The sequence below is a fragment of the Megalobrama amblycephala genome, linkage group LG16, assembly GCF_018812025.1.
Source record: "Megalobrama amblycephala isolate DHTTF-2021 linkage group LG16, ASM1881202v1, whole genome shotgun sequence".
Classification (NCBI taxonomy): Eukaryota; Metazoa; Chordata; class Actinopteri; order Cypriniformes; family Xenocyprididae; genus Megalobrama; species Megalobrama amblycephala.
Genome location: NC_063059.1, coordinates 16,790,768 through 16,803,060, shown reverse-complemented (window position 1 = coordinate 16,803,060; position 12,293 = coordinate 16,790,768). Strand labels below are relative to the sequence as shown.

At 36.9% G+C, this 12,293-nt stretch overlaps 1 pseudogene; it reads left to right on the top strand.

Moving 5' to 3' along the window:
- Positions 1-67: 67 nt before the first annotated feature.
- On the top strand, positions 68-11,907 carry LOC125248552 (annotated as a pseudogene).
- The last annotated feature ends 386 nt before the right edge of the window (positions 11,908-12,293 follow it).

Here is a 12,293-nt window from a genome sequence, read left to right as displayed (position 1 = left end):
AATAATTAGACTTTCACCTAAAACGAAGGCTTTAAGACCAAGCAGAAGGCTCTGCCTACGACATCCAGGGAATCACATCCAGTAGAGGCGGAACACCACGAAGTTTTGCCAATTGCCATAAACTAAGAAGAAGCATAAGAAGGTAATTATAGCCTACTAAGCATTTTAGAAGCTTTTAATTTCCTTGACCGATTATTCAGAATAATAAAATGAGTGAACTGACCAAACAGCCCAGCGTTAAAGCAGTTGTTGACGTAATTAGACAGTTCTACCACTTTCATTTAATTTGTCTAGTTACATACTTGAGTTTGCATCTTACAATATGCTACCGTTTAGGCAAGTAATATAGGCTACATTGTATTAGGAAATATTCTTTACAAAAAAAATTAAGCGTGGTTAATATAGTTAGCTAATATCACGGTTACGTTAATATCACGGTAACCACAAATTAACATTTGTTATAGCCATGGTACTTGTAGTAAAACTGTACAAATGGTAATCAATCAAATCGTAATAAAAACATGGTTACTACACGTTTACTAGCCTATATTAAAACCATGGTTATTTTCGTAAGGGATGTTTTGGTAAATTTCGCCAGATGTAGAAACGCATGTTAGGATCTGCTCTCGAATTGATTTCCATATAAATACAATTGTTAAATAACAACAATACACAAAATATAGCGGCATTATTTATACAAGTGAATGTACGGATGCGGAAGCGCATGATATTAAGGGACCATCTGAAAATTGCACCCACTGCGTTAGAACAGACAGTTAAAGCGGCATTACGTCAGTGTAAATAACCTTTGCCAACTAGGAGCGACACAAATAAACAGGCTACATGTTTTTGTTTGCTTTTTAAATATGTATAACTTTCTTTTATTGGTTGTTCTTTTGGAATTTCTGGAATGTAGATAGATATTTTGTCGGGGAGAGCGGGGTTGGTTGGCACACTTTTCACTCTCTGTCATATTTCTCAGTCATGTTATATGTGAAAATAGTCTAACCAGTATCAACTGAAAGGTTATGATCTCAACTAATCAACAGATATATGTAATACTCTCGAATGATTCCTATTTCCTTTAAAATTCATCATTAATTCATGTTGTGCACTTGTGCCAACCAGCCCCCAGTATGGGGCTGGTTGGCACATGCAATGGGGTTGGTTGGCACAGATGCTATAGTTACGAGGTGACAAATGTAAAAAACTTGAAAATTTAATTCAAAACAGAAAAACATTCAACAGAATTTCAGCTCATTTTCTCCATAGATTGTATTTAATTGAACTAAACAACAGTTTGTACGTGTGTGTGTATGTGTGGCACTGAAGACAAACTTCTCCAGGCCGGCTATTCCTATAAAACTCAAAACAAACCAGATCGTATATTTATTTGAACTAAACAGCAGTTTGTAGGCTATGTGTGTGTGTGTGTGTGTGTGTGTGTGTGTGTGTGTGTGTGTGTGTGTGTGTGTGCATGTGTAGTATTAGGAGTAACAGAAATAATGCAGTCTCAAAACCAAAAAAAGTTCTCCCCACTAAATATATTGTAGAACTGTGATAGATAGAGATATATAAAATGTAAGGATTTCATCTATATTTTGACAGGAAATTTACAAGTTTCTGATGAGCTATGCAATGTGGCTAACATCATGTCAGTAAAGAGGTGTGGATGGGGTTGGTTGACACAGTCTTTGCTCTCTCTGTTGTTCTTAATATTTTCTGACCATTTTAACTTCTAAAAGAAAATTATTTCATACATAAGTTAGTTCATTATATTATATTACATTATATTCATTGTTTTAACATGTAAAATACATAAATTAATAATTTTTTTTAACCAAATGGCTATGTGCCAACCAACCCCCAAATCAGTGTGTCAACCAACCCCATCCACACCTCTTTACAGACATGATGTTAGCCACATAGTATAGCTCATCAGAAACTTGTAAATTTCCTGTCAAAATATAGATGATTCCTATCTCTATAAACTGAAATCCTTACATTTTATATATCTCTATCTATCACAGTTCTACAATATATTTAGTGGGGGAACTTTTTTTTTTGTTTTGAGACTCTAAAATAGAAAAGTTGTCCTCATCTCAATAGTTAGTGACAGTTGAATGATTTCAGTAAACTGGTGTGGTCTGGTCAAGAGGGCAGTCATTTTAATGTTAGATTTTTGTGGCAGCGCCCTATAGTGTACTGGGATTTAACTGCGTGCCAACCAACCCTTGACCCAACCAGCCCCTATATTTCTATTTATATTTAAAGACTATTCACAGGAGCACGTTTAAATGAAAGGATTTATACTTTTACCAATTTGATGGTGATTTATTTATATATAATGTAGTATTTGGCCCATCTTTGTTTCATATCTTAAATGTTCACAATCTGACGAATTTGCTGAACTGATGCAGACATACTCTTTACTGGCATGGATTGATATAGCATTGTATGGAATTACATTCAATTAATGTAAAAAAAAACATGTCTGCACATATGGCTCTCAGTTAAGGCACGGTGCATTTCCCTATTTCACCACAGATTTGCATTGGAAAAATGTAAAATGCCGCTGAGCTTGGGAGGGCACCTCTTCCACCCTTAGTACTTTACATAGCCAACCTATCTGAGAAAACCATGCGCTAAATTTTAATAAATATCCATCTCACTTTATGATTTAAAATAAACTATAAAAAATATTTGTTAAATAATGTTAAATATATGTTAATAATTTAGAAATTATTCTGTTTATATAGAGTTCTGTAATTTCAAGTGGATAAATATGGGCACTGCCCCACCCTCATACAGAAGTGTTAACATACAAAGCCATTTAAAAATTTTCACCACTTTTTTTTTTTCACTTCAAGCACTGCATACAGTAGTACTCATTTTAAAATGTAATCCAAATACAAATAAAATTGGGACACTTTTCCATTCATCTCTATGACCAAAAGTTACCCAATCTACATAATTATATTTACCCTATTTTAGAAGTAAATTCACTATAAATTACATAATTGTTAGTGACTTTAACTGGCAGGATGGTGGGGTTGCTACTATTCCAGTGGCAGTCCTGAAAGCCAGAATCAAAACCTTAAACTCTGCAGGACAGTGGCCCTCCAGACCGAGTTTGGACACCACTGATGTAATGCAAGTGGACGCTTAATGAGTCCTGCTTAATGTTTTCTCATTGAATATCCTTTTACAAAAGTTAAATGCAAACACTGTTTTATGTTTACTCTAAAACTACTTAATGTTCTACATTCAGTCCCTGTTCATGCATCAGTTCGGCAGTTAAGAGATAGTTCACCCAAAAATGAAAATTCTGTCATCATTCACTCACCCTTAAGTTGTTCCAAACCTGTGTGAATTTCTTTCTTCTGCTGAACTTAAAAGACATTTTTTTAAGAATATGGGAACCAAACAGTTGATGGGCCCTATATTGACTTCAATAGTATGAGGGGAAAAATACTATGGAAGTCAATAGAGTCCATCAACTCTTTGGTTTCCGGTATTCTTGAAGTTTTACAATACTTGTTTTTATATTGATCTCAGGAATGTTCAAATGTCAGCCAACCAGGAAGCACAATCAGATGAACTGCTGGCTCTAGCGAGCATATATGATGAAGAGGAGTTTAATAGGACAGAATCAAGGCAGAGTGGCAAGATCCATCTGTGCCTTGAGCTTCCTTCTAATTTCAGACTGCTAGTCAAGGGTAAGATTTTTTACAAGGGTAAGATTTGGTTTAAAAACAAACAAACAAACAAAAAAACACTGTGATTTTAAAAAATTTTGTAATTTGAACTATTAGAGGCTACTATAAACCATCATGATAAACATGATACCAAGGCCAAAAGAAAAAACATCAAAAACAAGTTTAAACCGCAGCTCTCATACTCAACGTTTATGCCTTTTTTTTCTCCAAACAAAGTCACCTTTTTTGTTCTTCTTAAACTGTACCACAATTTAAAAGTGGTATGATTTTTTTCTTGCAACTGGTAGTTTAAATTATACAAACATTTTTTCACTCAAAAACTGAGGAGCATAAGCTCAGATCAATGAGGCCTAAGATCAATCAGTTCCAAAAAGAAACACAAAACCTGTCCTTATTGGAATAAAACAAGTTGACAAAAAAATTAAATCCAATATTTTGGTGAAAATGTAGCGTAATGAAAGATTTATAAGCTATTTTTTGTAGGCGGGTCATTTTTTGACTGGCAAAGTGTAATAAAGTGGGAAAAAATCCCAAAAAAGTACAAAAATTTGGGAAGTAGTTAAACCCTGTTTGAGCAAAATCAGTAAGTTTTACTCCAGTGCAATAACAATAATGACCCAAACACAACATAAGGGATTTTAATTGCAATTGCGAGAAAAAAAGTCCACGTTGTAAGATAAAAAGTCACAAATACCTTTTTTATTATATTTATTTGATTATATAACACAATTTTTAATTCAATTAACTTTGGTGATATTGCATGTGTTCCCCATAGTCTTTATGAGCTTATGTTTTGTGCATATTTTTCATAGGGGAGGCATGCATAGAGTGTGGTATATCCTTTCTACCCCCCTTGGTTCTGAGTTTTGAACTACCTACAGACTACCCTTCATCATCGGCTCCAGTCTTTACTCTAAGCTCCAAATGGCTTTCAAGAGTCCAGGTTTGCATTTTAGCATTGATCTGAGCTAATTAAATGATAACATTCAATGATTTTGTATTTTTATTTATAGAATTATTTGGTATTTTATTTTTGGTCATGATATTGGTATAATGATAAAGGCATGACCATTAAGATAATCTCTGCGTAATTAATAAGTTATTTAATTTCTAAAAGATCACTGCACTTTGCAAGAGACTGGACGAACTTTGGGAAGAGAACAGGGGCTATGTGATTCTTTTTACCTGGATCCAGTTTCTAAAGGAAGAATCTCTAGAATTTCTGAACATCCAGTCTCCACTCGAGATCCGAACCATTGGTGGGCAGCCTCAATATGAATCTGGTCAGAACCAAGCAGTAGACACAGCTGTAGAAAAGAGTAAAGTGCAAGAGTTGGACCAACGAGCAGTTCAAGAAGTTGACCCTCACACAGATATACTAACCCAGCTGCTGGATTTTAATGATGCTCAGAAGCAGAAGGTGTTCGATGGCAAGGTTTTTTGCTGTGGAATCTGCTTCTCTGAGAATCTGGGTTCCAACTCTTTGCTCTTCAAAGAGTGTCAGCATGTCTACTGTAAGGCCTGTGTGAAGGAATACTTTCAGATCCAGATTAGAGAAGGCAAAGTCCAATCCCTTACTTGCCCTGAGCCCGAGTGTATGTCCATGGCCTCTCCTGCACAGGTACTTTTTCTTGCGTGTTTATGAGCTATGAATAGGTTTTGACTATTAAGCACTTCAGCTGTATGAACAGTAGTTTAAAGGGTTAGTTCACCCAATAATGAAAATTCTGTAATTAATTACTCACCCTCAGGTCATTCCACACCCGTAAAGATCTTTGTTTATCTTCAGAACACAAATTAAGATATTTTTTGATGAAATCCAAGAGTTATATGACACTATATATATATATATATATATATATATATATATATATATATATATATATTATATATTTGGGATATTAAAACAAAAAGTATTCTCGTCACTTCATAAAATTAAGGCTGAACCACTGCTGTCATGTCAATTGTTTTAATAATGTCTTTACTACCTTTCTGGACCCTGAAAGTGTTTCGAAGATGAACAAAAGTCTTACAGGTTTGTAATGACATAAGGGTAATTTAATTTTTGGGTGAACTCTTTAAGACGAACTATCGCCACTGTATTGCTATTATACTCCAGGTGAAACTTCTCGTGGGCGAAGATGAATTTGCCCGTTATGATCATCGAGCCTGACACCAACATGGGCATCTGCCCCTCATGCCAATTCGTCTTCTGCACCCTCTGCAAACGAACATACCATGGTCTCTCTAACTGCAAAGAATGTAAGACCACAGTGGAGTGTCCTTTCATACACACAAGAAGTACAGTTAGGTCAAGTCAGTTTCATTTGTATTTTATGCATTTAGCAGACACTTTTATTCAAAGCAACAATAGATTAAGTAATTTGTCACAGAGCCAACAATATTCATAGTACACAACGAAGCACTATGACACAATGTACATCGGTGTTTCATTTAGCGATCATTATACTATTGTTGGGGATAAACAGTTTAGGACCATTGAAACCAGATATGTTGAATAAAGACCCGGAATCAAAGTTTAAAAAAATTAACAAATTGAAGAAAAATTTAATGAAGAATAGTTTGCAGTTTCATCAGCAGAAGCCAGCTTCAAGTCTCACAAGGAGTTCGTAGGCCGCTCTGCGTACATTCACATTTCCACAACAATTATACTCTAACAGAGTCAACTAACTATGTCATTACTTCAGGTTGGATGATTCTGATTGGCTAAGAAAAATAGACAAGATTAGAAATTTTCCTCACGTGGACAGATAGTAAGAAGCATATCTCCCTTCGTCACGGTGATGACGAGGGGGACCCTGCATTTAGGTATCGGATGTCCTATTGGGGTCATGACATGGTGTCTGCTGGTCTCAAGCAGAATGCCAGTTGTCCAGAACAAAGGGACCTGCACAAAACACTTAGCACACATACACGATTCACAGCTTCTTCAAGGCTGAAGTTGATCTGAGATCTGCTCTGAGCAGGAAACTTTCCCAAAACATACTGATAACATGTTCTTTTCTCTCAGTGAGAGGTACAGAGGAAAATAGATGCTTTAACATACATTGAAGAAGTCATTCAAATATAAATGTTGATTAATAACTTAAAAGATATATATTGAAGCGGCAGTGGATTCCAGAATCCACCCCTTCACTATTATATCGATGTTTCATTTAGTTTCATTATACTATTATATTATACAATATCTGTTCAATGCATCTGTGATATTCATTCCAACATCATTATTATGAGTGTGATCTTGCTGTTATTGAACAGTTCAATATACACTATAATGCCAAAAGTATTGGGACACCCCTCCAAATCATTGAATTCAGGTGTTCCAATCACTTCCATGGCCACAGGTGTATACAATCAAGCACCTAGGCATGCAGACTGCTTCTACAAACATTTGTGAAAGAATGGGTCATTCCCAGGAGATTAGTGAATTCAAGCGTGGAACTGTGATAGGTTGCCACCTGTGCGATAAGTCCATTCGTGAAATTTACTCACTACTAAATAGGAACAACAGCAACTCCGCCACAAAGTGGTAGGCCACGTAAAATCACAGAGCGGGGTCAGCGCATGCTGAGGCGCACAGTGCGCAGGAGTCGCCAACTTTCTGCAGAGTCAATAGCTACAGACCTCCAAAATTCATGTGGCCTTCAGTTTAGCTCAAGAACAATGCGTAGAGAGCTTCAAGTAATGGGTTTCCATGACCGAGCAGCTGCATCCAAGCCTTACATCACCAAGTGCAATACAAGGTGTTGGATGCAGTGGTGTAAAGCACGCCGCCACTGGACTCTAGAGCAGTGGAGACGTGTTCTCTGGAGTGACGAATCACGCTTCTCTGTCTGGCAATCTGATGGATGAGTCTTGGTTTGGCGGTTGCCAGGAGAACGGTACTTGCCTGACTGCATTGTGCTAAGTTTAAAATTTGGTGGAGGGGGGGTTATGTGTTTTTCAGGGGTTGGGCTTTGCCCTTTAGTTCCTGTCAAAGGAACTCTTAATGCTTCAGCATTCCAAGACATTTTGGACAATTTCATGCTCCCAACTTTGTGGGAATAGTTTGGGGATGGCCCCTTCCTGTTCCAACATAACTGCGCACCAGTGCATAAAGCAAGGTGCATAAAGACATGGATGAGCGAGTTTGGTGTGGAGGACCACACCAAACTGGCCTGCACAGAGTTCTGACCTCAACCTGATAGAAAAACTTTAGGATGAATTAGAGCGGAGACTGCGAGCCAGGCCTTCTCACCAACATCACTGCCTGACCTCACAAATGCACTTCTTGAAGAATGGTCAAAAATTCCCATAAACACACTCCTAAACCTTGTGGAAGCCTTGCCAGAAGAGTTGAAGCTATTATAACTGCAAAGGGTGTGCCAACTCCATATTAAATCCTACGGATTAAGAATGGAATGTCATTAAAGTTCATGTAAAAGCAGGCATCCCAAAACTTTTGGCAATATAGTGTGTGTGTGTGTGTGTGTGTGTGTGTGTGTGTGTGTGTGTGTGTGTGTGTGTGTGTGTGTGTGTATATATATATGTATATATATATATATATATATATATATATATACATAATGTGTCTGCATTTCTTTAACAGATGAGCTTCGCAGATTGAGGGATGAGTACCTCGCTGCTAGTGAAAAGGAGAGGGAAGAACCTGAAAAGAGTTATGAAAAGCTGATAAATCAAACAGCAATTCATGAATTTTTAACCGAAGACTGGCTGAAGGACAACTCCAAACAGTGCCCTTCCTGTGGCATTAACGTACAGGTCAGAAACTACTTGCTCATGAATGCAAACTTTTGTTTTATAAAAGGTGTAATCTTAAAGGAGTGATCCTTAGAAAAAGCTTTCAAAAATAATCATATTTTCTCTTTTTGTTGACTGAGAAAAACAATATTGGTACCCTTTTATTTAATACTTTTTGCAACCGCCTTTTGCTAAGATAACAGCCAAGAGGCTTCTCCTATAATACCTGATGAGTTTGGAGAACACCTGATAAGAGATCAGAGACCAATCTCTCCAGATCCTTCACATTTCCAGGTCAATGTTGATACACTCTCCTCTTCAGTTTTCTATAGGATTCAGGTCAGTGGACTGGATTGGACATGGCAGAACCATTTTGTGCTCAGTGACCCATTTTTTTGTGTTGATTTTGATGTTTGTTTTGGATCATTGTCCTGATTGAAGATCCAATCACGGCCCATTATAAGATGGTTTTGAATTTTTATGTGTTGGTATTTGATAGAATCCATGATGTCCAGGACCTCCGGCAGAAAAAAATAACCCCTGAATATTAAAGATCCAGCAGTATATGCAACTGCGGGCATGGGGTACTTGGGTTTGCTGGCAAAAAGCTCTTTTTTTTTTGTTTCATCTGACTATAGAACCCAGTCCCGTTTGAAGTTCCAGTAGTGTCTTACAAACTAAATATGCTGGAGTGTGTTTTTGGATGAGAGAGGAGGATTTTTTCTTGAAACTCTCCTAAACAACTTGTGGTGATGAGGTTTTTTTTTTTAGGCTTTCTGACCCTGAGACTCAATTTTCTGCAGTTCTCCAGCTGTGATCCTTGGACAGTCTTAAGCCGAGTTCAGACTGCACGATTTTCAAAGTAGTCGGGTCACTGTTCTTTTCACACTGCATGACTATCTTGGCCAGCATTCAGTCACTGCTGTGTTCACACTGCACGATGGATCGGCGACAGAGGGTTTCACACTGCATGACTTTACAATAGGAAGAATCGTCGACAACTCTGTCTGGCACCCAAACACATGCGAGATGTGACAAGGAAACAACGCGATATCACTGGAGTTCTCACGTGAGACTGGGATTATTATTAAAAATGGTAGCCCGCAAGAAGCTTGCAATACTGCCTGTGCGCTGATTTGCAGCGAAAACAAGAAAAAGAAAAGAAGACTATGGAGGAGGAAATGGTTGGGGAGACGTGAGGTACAAGGATTGTGTGTTCTGCAACGAGAATGCAACTCCTCCCTGAACTCCCTGCTGCTCTGTATCTTGCTCTCTCATTGGCTGTCGGTCATCGCCGATGTAGTTTTCAGTCAGAAACAGAACACTTTTCACACAGCAGGATTTTGAATCGCCGACAGGTCCAGATATTTAGCATGCCAAATATCTCAAGGGCGTCGGTGACTCGTCGGCGATTCTCTCAGATCGCGTCTTTGCTCATTTACGAGCACCGATTTGCCTGTGATTTCGGGTATTCAGCGATTTCTCAAAACCTGTCGGCGAGCCAAAATCGGGGCTAAAATCGTGCAGTCTGAACTCGGCTTTAGGCCATCGAACTATCCTCCTTGCCGTACATTAAGACAATATAGACATGCGTCCTCTTCCCAGCAGATTTGTAACATTTCCTGTTGAATTTTCAACGCATCAGCTATTTTCTTACAGCCACTTTCTATTTTGTGACAAAAATTAGCTGCTCTTCGACACAAACCCATACTCTAAATATTTTTTGATTGCACATTAAACTTAGTTGAAGCATAACTATTAACTAAATATTTATGGAAGCCTCAGACAGGAGTAATGGTTGGAATAAAATAGCAGACTGACTGAACTGCATCGTTCTCTCTTATTTTACCCAACAGATTCAGAAAATTCTTTAATGTTATTGCTGACATTCACTCACATTTTGAGGAGAGAACATAATAAATAGCTGCTCTTCGAACAAACCCGTGAACAGCCCGACTCATGTCATATGTTTTTTTGTTTTTTTGATCAGTATTTACTGATCCTTAATTTTGCTTTAAATACAGTTTCTGAATGTTATTTACATAAAAAAAACTCTTGTTATTCACGATTAAGTAGTATCGTATTTAATGGTAACTTATTTACTGTTAGTTACATGAGGCAAAAGATATTAGAATGAAAGATAAACTGAAATTCAAGGTATTTAAACACAACTTCTGCTCACGTATTTAAAGGCTGTTATTGGATCATTGAGGGTAAACGTCACATTATGCGACTATGCATTATTTCACGGAGAGCTTACGACCTACTATCTACGGCCTGCCTTAAGAACAAATTGTGCAATTGAATAAAGTACAGAGTTAGATACAAACTAGCTAGTAGTTCCTAGTCAGCCTGGTGTGCTACAAATGTAAATATGAAGGGGAATATATTTCAGATATATTTTACTTTTTTAGGAATTTCTAAGGGTGCCAATAATTGTGACCAATGTGTATTAGAGAAAAACACTTATTTCATAATGTAAACTTAGATCAAAGGATAAACAATGCAGATTTATTTTCACAGCCTTATTTGATCATATTTACCAAGGGTGCCAATAATTCTGACCAGGACTTTTAAAACCATTAGTGTTTCAATGAAGGGGGACATAAAGAACCCATCCTTCAAATGGCATTTTAATTATTTAATACTAGCAGTGACCCAGTAAAATAATTTTCATTTACCATAACCATACTGCTTGAAATATAGAAACTTCCATCAGCTATTGGAATCTGACACTTTTTGAAAACAAAACAAAATGAAAAAAATTGAATTTTTGTGCTCCTTCACCCCTGCCTTTTTTTTTTTCTTCTTTTTTTTAGAGAATAACGGGATGCAACGCGATGACCTGCTCCTCCTGCAAGCAGAATTTCTGCTGGAAATGCCTTGCAGTTCTCAACAGGTGGAAACCCTACAGCCACTACAGAGACTCTAGCTCTCCATGCTATCGCCAGTTAGATGAATAGTGGATTTTGCTGACATGTTAACAAAAAAAATATGGCAGATAACTGATTGATGACAAATATATATTTTTAAATCACTCATATGAACTGAAACTTTTCACTAGTGCTGAACTTTATTAGAAAATTAACAATAATGACTTAATCATGAGAATGTTAGTAACTATTAAAATAAATACATAAAAATAGATCTTCATGACAGCTGACACACTGATGACACAATGTGAATTTAAATATAATTTTCAAGTGCCATTGTATAGGTTATATATATATATGTGTCCTCAAATAAATATACTGTTCACATCTTTTGCACATACCGGTAACTACTTTTTTAAAGTTTATTGTGTAAGAACAGAGAAACTTTTAGAAAACTAAAACAGAAAACAGGCTATTCCTGTGCACGTCACACATGTGCATTATAGACATTTGCAATCTAAATTATTCAACCCCTCTGATCTGCAAGACATTTTATTAAACAATTCAAGGCATCAGCAAACCATCAAAGAAAGTAAATGTAAAGTTGGTTACTGCATGGTACAAATGAAAAAAATTAAATAATAATAATTAAAGTAGCTTTAAACATCCATAAAATTATTCAAACCCCAAAACTCGGTAATTTGTAGAGAATCCTTTACTCTCAATAACCTCCAACCTTGCATATAAGTGCTTACAAGCTTCTAGCTCCTCTCTACTAGAATCTTAGTCCATTCTCATGTCCAAAAACTTCCAATGAACTTCACTGATATTCTATGGTTTCTGTGCTGTCACTGCTTTCTTCAAATCCCAACAAAGATTTTCATTAGTATTTAAGTCCAGAGACTGAACAGGCCACTCAAGACATTCCAGGACCGATCCC